Consider the following 12710-nt stretch of genomic DNA (forward strand, 5'->3'; position numbering starts at 1 on the left):
CAAAATTATGAACAAGGGAAAATAGGAATTTCAGAACATCTCACTGCACTTATGCAAAACCTATAAATAGGTCAGGAATCTACAAATTGGACATGTAGAAACAGATTGGTCCAGACTGAAGAAAGCTCTACATCCATATATGCTAAGTACTGAATTGGAAGAAGGATGGGTTTAAGAGAGATAATTTGGTCTTTACTGATGACACTATTCTGATAGCTAAATGATTTTAAAGTTCTTGAAATGAAAGTGAAGTATACTGAAAAAATGGGACTAAAATTAATATAAAGAGGACCAAAGTAATGACAATAGGCACAGCAGCTATCCTTAGAAATAACAGTGAAGATACTGAAATGAATAGCTTTCACTTTTTTAGATCATTAAACTACCAACAGTAAAGGAACCAGCAATCAAGAAATATGCTGAAAACTAACACTTGGCAAAGTAACAATGAAGGCCTCAGAAAAGATACTCAAAGCCCATAACATATCTGTTATCTTTAAAGATCAATATTGTGCAGGCAATGTTTTTCTCTATGATGCCTTATGAAATGAAACATTTGAAGAAGGGGGATAGAAAGAATACTGATGCATTTGAACTTTGGCATGGGAGAAAATGCCTGTAAATACCATGGATAGTTAAGAAAACAAATAAATGGATCATACACAGAACAAAATCAACCCAGAGTTCTCTCTCAAGGCACAAACTTTAATATTTTGGATATATTATATGAATATATTATATTAAGTCCTAGCTCTCTAAAGAAATCTATAATGGTTGCAAAGGTGAAAGGAAAGAGAAAAAGAGGATGACCAAAAGCATTTTGGATATACTCAAAATTACAAATAATTTGGAACATTTTAAAATATCCGGTTTTAAGATATTTATGGACTGGAGCTTTAAGAATGTCAAATTAATATCTTATCATAACAAGATGCAAATTATTTCATGTTCATTAGACACCTCATTGGATGAAAACTCAAATGGGTTTGGCTTGCTTGGCAATTGCACTGTTTTGGTTTAATATTCACAATGTTAATTCAATAGGTAACTGTTGGAAAAATAAAGTTAAAGATGTGAATGTGATATTAAATGATATACAAAAACTTGGAATCTATTGAAGTATAAAGAACTACAGATTTACTATGAATGATTTGAAGCTAAAAGAATTTTATTCTGGTGATTTAAACTCCACTCTGGAAATATATTTACTTTTACACATGAATTGGCTTTTTATCAACATTGTGTGGAAAATCTGCTCAAGGTTACTGCATATGGTCAAGATTTAGTTTGCTCTTTATGAATTGCATTTTTAACCACATTATTTTACTATAGTTTTTTTGAGGGGACAGAGGTGTTCTCTATTTTCCCCCTTATTTTTAACATTTCTGAATTTTGTAATTTTTCTTCTCTTTGTTTTTATGACAAAAACAGTAACACATTAAAGCTTCTTCCAAAAACTGCTCCTGAATAATAATATTCAACAGGGGGAAATGATTAAATATATTGGAATTAAATATATAGAGAATTTAGTTTTGAGTATTAAAGTTAAATATATTTAAACATGGTCTGAAGCACTTAGATCTGACTATATCTGGAATTAGGTTCTATTATACCATTCAAGTAAAATGTTGCTGTTGACAAGAAACTAATTGCATATTCTGCTTTACTCTTAACATCAGGAACAATCTTAATTTATATACATTTCACTTACCAAGATTACTGCTACAGATTATATCACTGCTGTTGAACCAAAACAATGGCATTATAAGTGACAAGAATAAATAATTCTAAAATTTATAGCTAGTTACATTTGGTTACTTAAATGTAGCGTGTACTTCAGTCCTAACTTTCAACATATGTTGAAAATAAACCCAACAAAATCAACTTTGCATGCAAACTATTCTCTAATTTCATGAACATATCTAGTCACTGTAGATCTATTCAGTCCCAGTGATGTCCTGAAAGTTACATTTGTATATTGTTCATCAACAATATACTTGATGAATCTTATACATTCCCCATGTTAACCTACAATTCACAGGAAACTGCCAATAAGTCACTATGTAGATAACTAATCACTCCTTCTCTCTGAGTTACCAAACAAATTTACTGCATTAACCATTTCCAAGGACATAAAACAGGGAATTAAGATTTCCACCAGGAAAAAAAATGGCATAGGACCTTAGTGTGGATTAGGAGGCATCTGGCAGTTCCTCCTGCTCTCAAATAATAAAAATAAATCTGCCAAGCAAATTGTGATTACTGAAGTGTGTGATTAACATCACATGTGGTTTGGCTCAGAAAACTTGATTTGGGACAAGCAAGGTATGTCTGAAGTAAGTATCACAAGCGCTTTCATAATAGTCTCACTGTTCTAAAAATACTGCATCTTCACCAGCAGTTCCATTTTTCTTGTCAGGGAACATTCATTATCTACTAAAGACATAGCTATTACTACTGAAGTTGAAAACTTTCACAGCAGTGGAGGATCCCTTAAAATGGGCTGCTCCCAAAGAATTACAAATCCATTTGATTTCAGAATTCTCTGCAGTAATTGCTCCTTGATGTTAACAGCTATGACCAAACTGACCTAACTCCTAGATGGAATTGCTCCTACGTGGCTTTTCCCCTGACAGCATTTACTGAGTGTTAATGACTAGGTTTGTCATTGTTGTGACTGGTTGCTTAAAATGTGTCTTCTCCTTTGTCTAATAAAAGCAGAAAGAAAACAGTTTGCACAACCATTAATTATCCACAAGCTGCTCTTCTCAAAACTTGGTAACTTCAATCTCTGTTCCCAAAACACAGCATGTGTATCATAGTGGAGAAAAGCAGATAAAGCAATTTGTGGCCAACTTAGTTTAATCACATTTACAAACCATAAGGATACATTAAAATTAGGGCATAATTTGTGTTTTTTTCTTCTGCAATTAGAAGAGGAAGCATAAATTGTAGCAAATAAATAAATGAATAGGGCATAGACTCTTCCAACTAGTCTAAAAACTAATCAGATATTTTAAAACCTGAGCACGTTATTTTTTTATGGAGTGCTATAAAACAATAGATAACATATTTATTGTTCATGCTGCTTTGTGAAAGGAATTGGAATAGACTCAGTAAGTGAATCTACAGTTATTAAATGAATGCCATAATTATTAAGTGAACCCATTGTTTGCTATGGGATGGTTTTGCCAAAAAAACATAAGTAAATATTGGTTTTTGGCAATAATCTTGTAAATTGTGGTCACATGACTGTCAGGGGCTGCAAACAGACATAAACGTGTGCCAGTTGCTGAGCACCTGAAATGCAGTCACATGACTGGGAGGAGATTGTCATAATTTGTAACTGAGTCATAAGTACCTTTGGGGAGGGGGGTCCATCATAATTTTGAATGGTCACTGAGTGCCTGGTCATAAGTCAAGAACTACCTGTATTAATCTTTCAAAGTGAATTTCTTCTGTAACACAGGAATATCGTTGCCACATATCCTAAACAGATATTTATAGACACATTTCATACTAATTTATTAGCTTCGGTTAAAATAACATTGTTTCTTTCTAGCCTGATTAGTAACTCCATTTTGCCAAACTATATTAGATTAGCTTTCAAGCTGCTTTGATATGTATGTGGAGAAAGTGAAAAATGTTCTGAAGAAACGGTTTCCAATTTATCTCTTTTGTACTTAAAAAGCGCCATCTAGTGACCATCTATCCAATAGAACAGTTAGAACAAAATTCTATTTGTAAGTATAACTGCTGATAAAGTATTACCTATAAAACACTGTTTTAGAAATCGTATCTTAATTTTGAAGAAGCCATATTTATGTATTTACTTTATACACTAAATCAAAGTTGGGTACTGCCCATCTCACTTACAAAGTGACTCTGGGCTGCCTACAATTAAAACATAAAGGTGTAGAAGCCATGTGAATATTATATTCCAGTAGGAGGCAATTAAAACAAGGATAAAATTAATAAAGTTAAAAAGGCACTAACCAACCCAACAGCTGCATGCTCCTGTGTGAGCCTCAAGTGAATCGGGAAAACCAGGTGAGTGGGGCCTAACTCACCTCTAGGAATGAATCTTCCAAAGGTCAGGGTAACGGCAGAGAAGCCATTGAACATTTTTTGTGTTAAAAATTATGCACAATCTTATAACTGCTAAATAATCTATTAGGCTGTTGAGGAGTAACATACTGATGAACACTTGGAATGAGTTTAAGGCAAGAGTATAATGTTTCTAAGCCTAGAAAACCACAATCTAAAAAACCGATTTCATACTCCACGCTAACTACAAAAGCTTTCTTCAGTCTTGTATTCTGTGAAGGCTTCACTAATCAGTGATTATGTACCCACAGTTCATCACGATCTATTCCATCAATGCTGGGCCGGATTATCAAACTGTATTTACAACAGGGGCTGTTTGTAGCATCGTGCAATTGCCAAATCTTGCCTACTGAATTATTACGCAAGCTAAAATTCCTGACGCTTAACCTCAATGAGAATAATATTTCAAGTGAAACTGAAAGTCTCATTTGAACATTAAAAGTCACTTGTTTCCCTACACACGCAATCCAATATAGTCCTCATTTAGCGACTGCCACAGACAGTAACTGCTCAGAGTTATATTGGTGATGAAAAAGTAACTTTGTGACCAATGCTCACATTTATGACCTTTGCAGCATCGCCCTCAGTCACATATTCACCATTAGTCAGTTAATCCCATGCTTGACCTGTTTCACCACCACCACCACCTTCTCAAAGAGGAAAGATTACCTAAACAAGCTGTCTCTTCCTGAGCTGCTTTTCTTGATGATGCAATGAATCCCCAAAAACTGTTTTGTCGGTCCCAATTGTGGTGGCTAGCTGAGGATTACAGGTAGTCCTCAATTTATGACTGGTTGTTTTCAAAGTTATGACAGACTTTTGAAAAACTACCTATGACCTGTCACTGAAGTTATTACTGCTGCCTTGTCCTACGGTCATGTGATCAACATTTTGGGTTTTTGCAACCTGTTCACTCTCACAAGCAGTTGCCACACAGTCATGTGATAGCCATTTACAATCTTCTCTGTCACCTTCCTCAGAAAGTCAATGGAGAAGGCAGCAGGGAAGATTGCAAGCAGCTGCTGCCTTCCGAAAGATTTCCCCTCCCTTTGTGCATGGAGGGGAGACTTCTGGAGAAAAGAAGCGTGGATCATCATGCTTTGAGTTTCTTCAGCCCTTTGCTGGAGATCCTTTCTGTGCATGTTGGGGAGGAGATCTCCTGCAGTGGGCTAGAAAAAAGACACTCAGATCACAAAGATCTAAACTTCTTTTCTCTGCTGGAGTTTCCTTCTGCTCATGAAGGAGAGCTGCCTGCCCAACTTCGGCAGGCAGCTCTTTCATTCCATCTGCTTAATGATGAATGCATTTGTTTAACAACCACAACTGTGAGAGCCAGGACTGCTGTCACTGAAATGGTATGTTGGTGTCTCTCTTAATGACAACTTCACTCAATGGCTGAAATTCTGTTTCTAAGCTGAGGAGCACCTGTACCTGTAATAGAGTGGAGAGCAGAATATAAACTCCCCAAACCAAAAGCAGGATATAAATGCAACAAAATAAGAAAGGCCATTAACAACAGTGACATTTGTTTCTCAATAAGTCCATACAGGTTTGCACTAGAGTCTCTCTCTCTGGAGCTCATTTACAGAATTTGGAAATGTATTATCTTAAATTTAAAATAGAATTTCATACATACAGAGATGTATACTCTCTCACACAGTGGCTCATACATCCCAGCTGTTCTACCGTTAAAGGATTGTTGCTTTTCTTCTTTATCAAATTTACTGAGTGAAAACAGAAACAAACTTCTACCTCCAAACTTAAGTTATTAATGCTAGGTTTGCAAATTAGATCTCCTTATCTGGAAACTGCAATCTGTCTGTTTGGCCAGCTGTAGATGACAGGAGCCAAGAATCCTAAGAGGTGTAGGCAGCATTTATTTTCATCACATGAATCTTCAGCAGTAGGAAAAATGGAAATAGAAAGGCAGCTAGCTGCAAAAAAAAAAAAAAAAAAAGCCCTTTGCATTCCAATCTTTTGGAACATGAAATGTCTTCATTTAATGATTGAAAAAAAATTCAGTTTAGTTTAGAGCTGTGTTTCTTAAAGTGCAGTCCTAGGATCCAAGGAGTATCTCAAGACTCTTTCAGGGGATCTTGAAATCAAAGTTATTTGCCAGATGTTCAAGATATTTGCAAAAATAATAAACAAGGACACTCTTCCATTATATTTCTTTAAAACAGTTATGAAAAATATTTAATTTATGTTATGTTAATTTATGTTATAAATGAATTTAATATTGCAATTTTTACATGATTCAATACATAAACAGGCCAGATCCTGAAGCTGAAACTCAAGTACTTTGGCCACCTAATGAGAAGGAAGGACTCACTGGAGAAGGGCCTAATGCTGGGAAAGATTGAGGGCAATAGAAGAAGGGGACGACAGAGAATGAGATGGCTGGATGGAGTCACTGAAGCAGTAGGTGTGAACTTAAATGGACTCCAGAAGATGGTAGAGGACAGGAAGACCTGGAGGAACGTTGTCCATGGGGTCGCGATGGGTCAGACACGACTTCGCAATTAACAACAACAAAACATAGATAAATATAACCCATACAAATAAATACTTTTTGGGGATGCTCCCTAATTTTTTAAAATTGTAAGGGTTCCTAAGAGCAAAATGTTTAAGAAACACTGGTTTAGAACAATATTCTTCTACAAATACTATATCCAGAGCTTTTTTTCTCATAGAATGCCCAGAACGGAGTTCCGGCACCTTTTTTTTTTTTTTTAGAAAAAAAGCACTGACTATATCATTAGGCGTGTCCAAATGGCCTGTACATTTGAGATTACAATTTTTTAATCTGCCATTCAATTAAGGGAAACTTAGGGTTTATTAGTTGGGTAACCCAGTCTTCCTCCCTTTCCTCCCAACTACTGCAATATGAAGATGATAATAGAGACAGGGAAAGGAGATGGAAAAAAGAAAAAAAGAGGAATGTGAAAAGCACAGCTATCACATCCCTCAATTTAACAGCAGATAAAAACACAATCTCTGGATTGCAATTTAACAATTTACTTCTACTTTTCTCTTTCTTCATAGGAAACAATGAGAGAAAGCAATACTGGAAGCATTTTTTCTTGGCACACCCTCTTTCAATAGAAAGGCCAAATAGATCACCAAGAAAGTGCTTTATGGTTAATCTACATTAAAATACTAACTCATTAATAAGATTATTTTTAAACTAAATGTTTGACTAATATACACATTCTTAAAAATAGAGAAATGGACAAGAGTTTTCTAAAAGATCTAGGGCTGGAACAAGATCTTGTTAATAATTTATCTGGCACAGATAAAAAATAATATGAGGATAATAATGAACACTTTAGAATTTTATGAAGTCCATTCTGAAAGACAAGCTACACTGGTTTTTCTTGATGCCCAGAAGGCATTTGATAATCTGAATTGGAAGTTTATTATAACCAGTGCTTTTTTTCTAAAAAAAAAAAAAAAAGTGCCAGAACTCCGTTCTGGGCCTTCTATGAGAAAAAAAGCCCTGATTATAACACAATTGAACTATATGGATTTTGGGACAAAATTTGGAAAGATGGTTGAGAAAATATGATGAAATGACAGAAAAAATTGATATAACCAAATGAATAAGACAAGGATGCCCACTTTCTCCTCTTCTATTTATTTTATCATTAGAAGTTTTCCTGACACAAATCAGAGAGGACCAAGAAATAAAGGGTTTAAAAATTAAGAAGGAAGAATATAAAGTCCAAGCCTTTGCTGATGATTTGGTATTCATTTTGGAAGATCCATTAGAAACTGGCCTTAAATTGATTCAAAAAATAGAAGAATTCGGTGAGGTAGCCGGACTTAAGATTAATAAGAATAAATCCAAATTAATAACCAAAAATCTTACAAAGGCACAGGAAACTGAACTGGAAGACAAAACAAAGATAAGTGTAACTAAGAAAATAAAATATTTAGAGATCTGTCTTATAGCGAAGTGCTCTTCGATTAAGGAGGATAATTATGATAAAATATTACACCAGATAAAAAAAGATTTAGAAAATTGGGAAAATCTACAAATTTCATTTTTAGGGAGGACCGCTACGGTCAAAATGAATATATTGCCAAAAATATTATTTCTGTTCCAAGTTATTCCAATAAAATTAGAGAAAACATTTTTTCAAGAATTAAATAAATTGGTCACTAAATTTATGGCAAAGGAAAAAACCCAGGATTAAATTAAAACTCTTGCAAGATATGAAAGATAAAGGGGGATTAGCGTTACCAGAGTGGGAAATATACTACCAAGCATCGAGCCTAACTTGGCTAAAAGAATGGATGGAATTGAAAAATACCAGAGTTTTAACAATATAAGGACATGATTTGCAAGCGGGGTAGCATGCATTCCTATGGGACGAAAAATATAAAATATACAGATACTTTCAAAGACACATAGTTAGGAATGCATTGCTACAGACTTGGGAAAAAATAAAACAAAAACATTATATAAGAATTCCAATGTGGTTATCCCCAACAGAAGCTCTGAAACACCCAAATCTACTGGATATAAATAAGATAATTAGATTCAAGGAATTAGTAAACTAACAGGGAAATCTGAAAACAAAACAAGAATTGGAACAAGACATAGGCAGAGAGATTGACTGGTGGACATTTACACAAATTCAATCTAAATATACAGAGGACAAAAAATTATATGAAATACAAAAAGAGCCGCAAGAATTGGATAAAATTATACATGGAACAGAAATAAAATTAATTAGCAATTTATATAAATACTTATTGAGATATAAAATGGAAGACGAGGTTGTTAAAGACACAATGATTAGATGGGCAAAAAAATTTGGATATAATATAGAATTGGAGAAATGGGAAAAAATATGGGAAATAAACATAAAATTGATTATGTCAGTAGCATTCAAGGAAAACCAGTTGAAGATGTTTTACAGATGGCATCTTCCACCAGCAAAGCTTGCCAAGATGTTCCAGGACAGTGGTTCTCAACCTATGGGTCGGGACCCCATTTGGGGTCGATCGACCATTTCATGGGGGTTGCCAAGCAAGGCTGTCCGCCATTTTTCACCCTTTTCCGGTGGGTGCCTTACCTCCCTTGGGCTGGACCAGCTGGTGGCCCAGCCGGTGGTCGGCCTGCTCCGTCTCTGCCGCTTGCCAGCTACCTCTCGGCTGGCGCAGGGGGCGGCACCACCCATGTGTGGCGCTCCCGGGCAGGGAAAGTCCTCGACGTACGACCAGTTGGGTAGTCCTCGACTTACGACCAGTTTAGTCCTCAACTTATGACCGGTTTAGTCCTTGACTTATGACCAGTTGGGGGTTGCGGCATTAAAAAGGTTGAAAATCACTGTTCCAGAACAATTTGCCAACATGTTGGAAATGTAAAAAAGTACATGGAACATATTATCATATATGGTGGACATGCCCAGTTGCAAAAAAATACTGGACTAAAATAAGAAGATGAATGGAAGAAATAATAGACCAATCCGTAGACTGGAAACCAGAGATCTTTCTGCTGGGTATTTTAAACAGAAAATATAGTAAAGAAATACGGTACTTAATTCTACATATAACAATGGCAGCAAGAATGGTATACGCACAGCTCTGGAAAAATGAGAATATACCATCAGAGGAAGAAGTGATAAGAACTGTGCTGAGATGGACAAATTAACAAAAGAGATAAAAGAAAAGGAAGACACAGAGTACTATCTAATATGAAATAAGTGGTATGACTGGTTGGAGATTAGAAATAATAAATGAGAATAAATGTGGAAAGGTCAAAAATGGAAAATGTGTGTATAATAATGTATAATAATAATAATATGTATTATTTTAGTATGAAGTATAGTATGAAGGAAGAAAAATGCAAATAAGAAACAACGGGACAAAGACAAATATGTTTAAAGAAGAATAAAGGGGGAAAATGTAAATAATAGAAGATTACCATTATGAAATTGCTGTTTTAAAAAAAAAGGAGTATACACTGTGTGTGTATGTGTGTTATGTTTTGTTGTTTTAAAAAATAAAATTTATTGAAAAAAAATAATTTATCTGGCACTAAGGATGAGCAGCCAAGTAGCCAAGTTTGCTAATGTAGATCAAGGTAGATTACCAGGATAGACAACTTCAAATGTTGATATCTAAACTGGAAGAGTAGATATTAACATTACAAATATAATTTGGTCTAAACCAATGTAAAACTTAACACTATCAACGGGTGCCAGTCTTGCAAAATATTTTTTATTTATTTGTATCCCACTTTTATTATTTTTACAAATAACTCAAGACAGCAAACATATACAACACACCTTTCCTCTTCCTATTTTTCCCACAACAACAACCTTGTGAGGTGAGCTGACTGGCCCAAGGTCTCTCAGTCAGATTTCACGGCTAAGGTCGGACTTGAATCCAGAGTTTCCCAGTTTCTAACTATATATTAAGTCCAGTATTAGATGTATTATGCCTCCAAACAGCACTTGCTAGTCAGCATAAACAGAAAATGGCATAAAACTAATAATAATAATAATAATGTTGGAAGGACCTTGGAGGTTATCTAGTCTAACCCCCTGCTCAGGCAGGAAACCCTATACCATTTCAGACAAATGGCTGTCCAGTCTCTTCTTAAAAACTTCCAGTGTTGGAGCATTCACCGCTTCTGGAGGCAGGTTGTTCCACTGGTTAATTGTTCTAGCTGTCAGGAAGTTTCTCTTTAGTTCTAGGCTGCCTCTCTCCTTGATTAGTTTCCATCCATTGCTTCTTCTCCTGCCTTCAGGTGCTTTGGAAAATAGCTTGACTCCCTCTTCTTTGTGGCAGCCCCTGAGTTATTGGATCACTGCTATCATCTCCTCCCTCGTCCTTCTCTTCATTAAACTAGACATATGTTTTAGCCTCTAGTCCCCTAATCATCTTTGTTGTTCTTCTCTGTACTCTTTCTAGAGTCTCAACATCTTTTTTACATCGTGATGTCCAAAACTGGATGTAGTATTCCAAGTGTGGCCTTACAAGGTATTTTAAAGTGGTATTACTACTTCATGTGATCTTGATTCTATCCCTGTTAACGCAGCCTAGCACTATATTGGCTTTTTTAGCAGCTGCAGCACACTTAAATCATATTTAAGTGATTGTCCACTAGCATCACCTAAATATCTGGTATAATGGGGATACAGGTAGTCCTTGACTTACAATCATTTGCTTAGTGGCTGAAGTTACAGGGGCACTGAAAAAAGAGACTTATGATTGGTTTTCACATTTATGGCAATTGAAGCATCCTCACAGTCACATGATCAAAATTCAGACAGTTGGCAACTGTATTTATAACAGTTGCACTGTGCCAGAATCATGTGATCACCATTTGAAATCTAATAGACTATATTTCATGCAAACAATCTATACTCAGAGATCCCAATTTATTAATTTTAAACAAATTAGATTATCACATGGTGTTTTCAATTTACTCCAACAATACTAGAACTTACTAAGAGTACTTCGCTTCTACTGCATTACATTCTCCTGGTCTGTCATGTTTCTTTTTAACTGGCTTTAAAAAGCAATTGAGCTACACTTCAGATTGCTACACTAAACTTTCCTGATGAATCCAAAGGAATTCACTGTGCTATGGCATTATTGTTGGTACTTCTTATTATACAACCCATTTCCCTTACCAAGCAAGATTTTCAAGGCATAACTAATGCTGCCTCAGTACAAGGGTACAATAATACTAATAAAGACACTTATGTTTAGTTCTCATCAGGGCCACAGCTAAATTTTAGTAACTTGTCAAACCATATCTTTAATATCTTAATTAGGAACTGAATATATCCTGAGAGTGTTTCCAGACAGACGGTTCTCCACATCAAAAGAAATTTTGGCAGTTATGCCAAAGGTCCTTCTCTCCTTAACAGATAAATAGAAAAATAAGGATTATGAACACTACCACCTGTGAAATCACGGTTACTGCATAACAAAAATCTTATCTTCTATAGGGTATTTTATCTTATATATTTACTTCATTTGTAGCCCATCATTCTGCCCAAGTAGGACACTTAGTGCTAGCATTATAATAAATCAAATCAAATCTTTATTTCAATCATACACAAGAAGTGCAGATAAATACAGACAGAATTCTGGCCCTTCCAATAATATTAATAATCAAATCGATGAGATATAAAATATTGTAGATATTTAGATAACACACCTAAAAGTAAGCATTAATAATACAGTGCTAGGACAGTATAATATTGAAATATATATACTGGCATTCTAATAAGTATCAATACTAAAACAAAAAAAAACCCTATGAAATAAAAATACACTATAACCTAAAAAAATAAAACAATATTAGAAAGTGACAAAACCAACAATAATACAAGTATTGAAAAACAGAGGTCCTCTCCTCCATGGTTCTTGCTAATGGTAAATTCTTGATGGATTTTTCATACTGCAACTTTTAATAGGATGACTTCATATGTGGTGAACAAATTATACTCCAAATAATAAATAGACAGGGGATTCATCTATGCAACCTGGTAATCGTCCAAATATAGTATTGAGGAAATAAGGGCACTTTGAATGTCTCTATCAAATGAACATTAAGAACACAGTCATTTAAAATA

General features: G+C 35.0%; 1 protein-coding gene across 6 annotated transcripts in view; it reads right to left on the minus strand.

Annotated features, from left to right (window-relative positions):
• SHANK2 (SH3 and multiple ankyrin repeat domains 2) overlaps positions 1-12710 on the minus strand; it is a 389771-nt gene that overhangs the window by 220164 nt on the left and 156897 nt on the right. The window lies entirely within an intron of this gene.

This window comes from Crotalus tigris, unplaced genomic scaffold (assembly GCF_016545835.1).
Source record: "Crotalus tigris isolate CLP2741 ecotype Arizona unplaced genomic scaffold, ASM1654583v1 scf7180000018831.1652172, whole genome shotgun sequence".
NCBI classification, from domain to species: domain Eukaryota; kingdom Metazoa; phylum Chordata; class Lepidosauria; order Squamata; family Viperidae; genus Crotalus; species Crotalus tigris.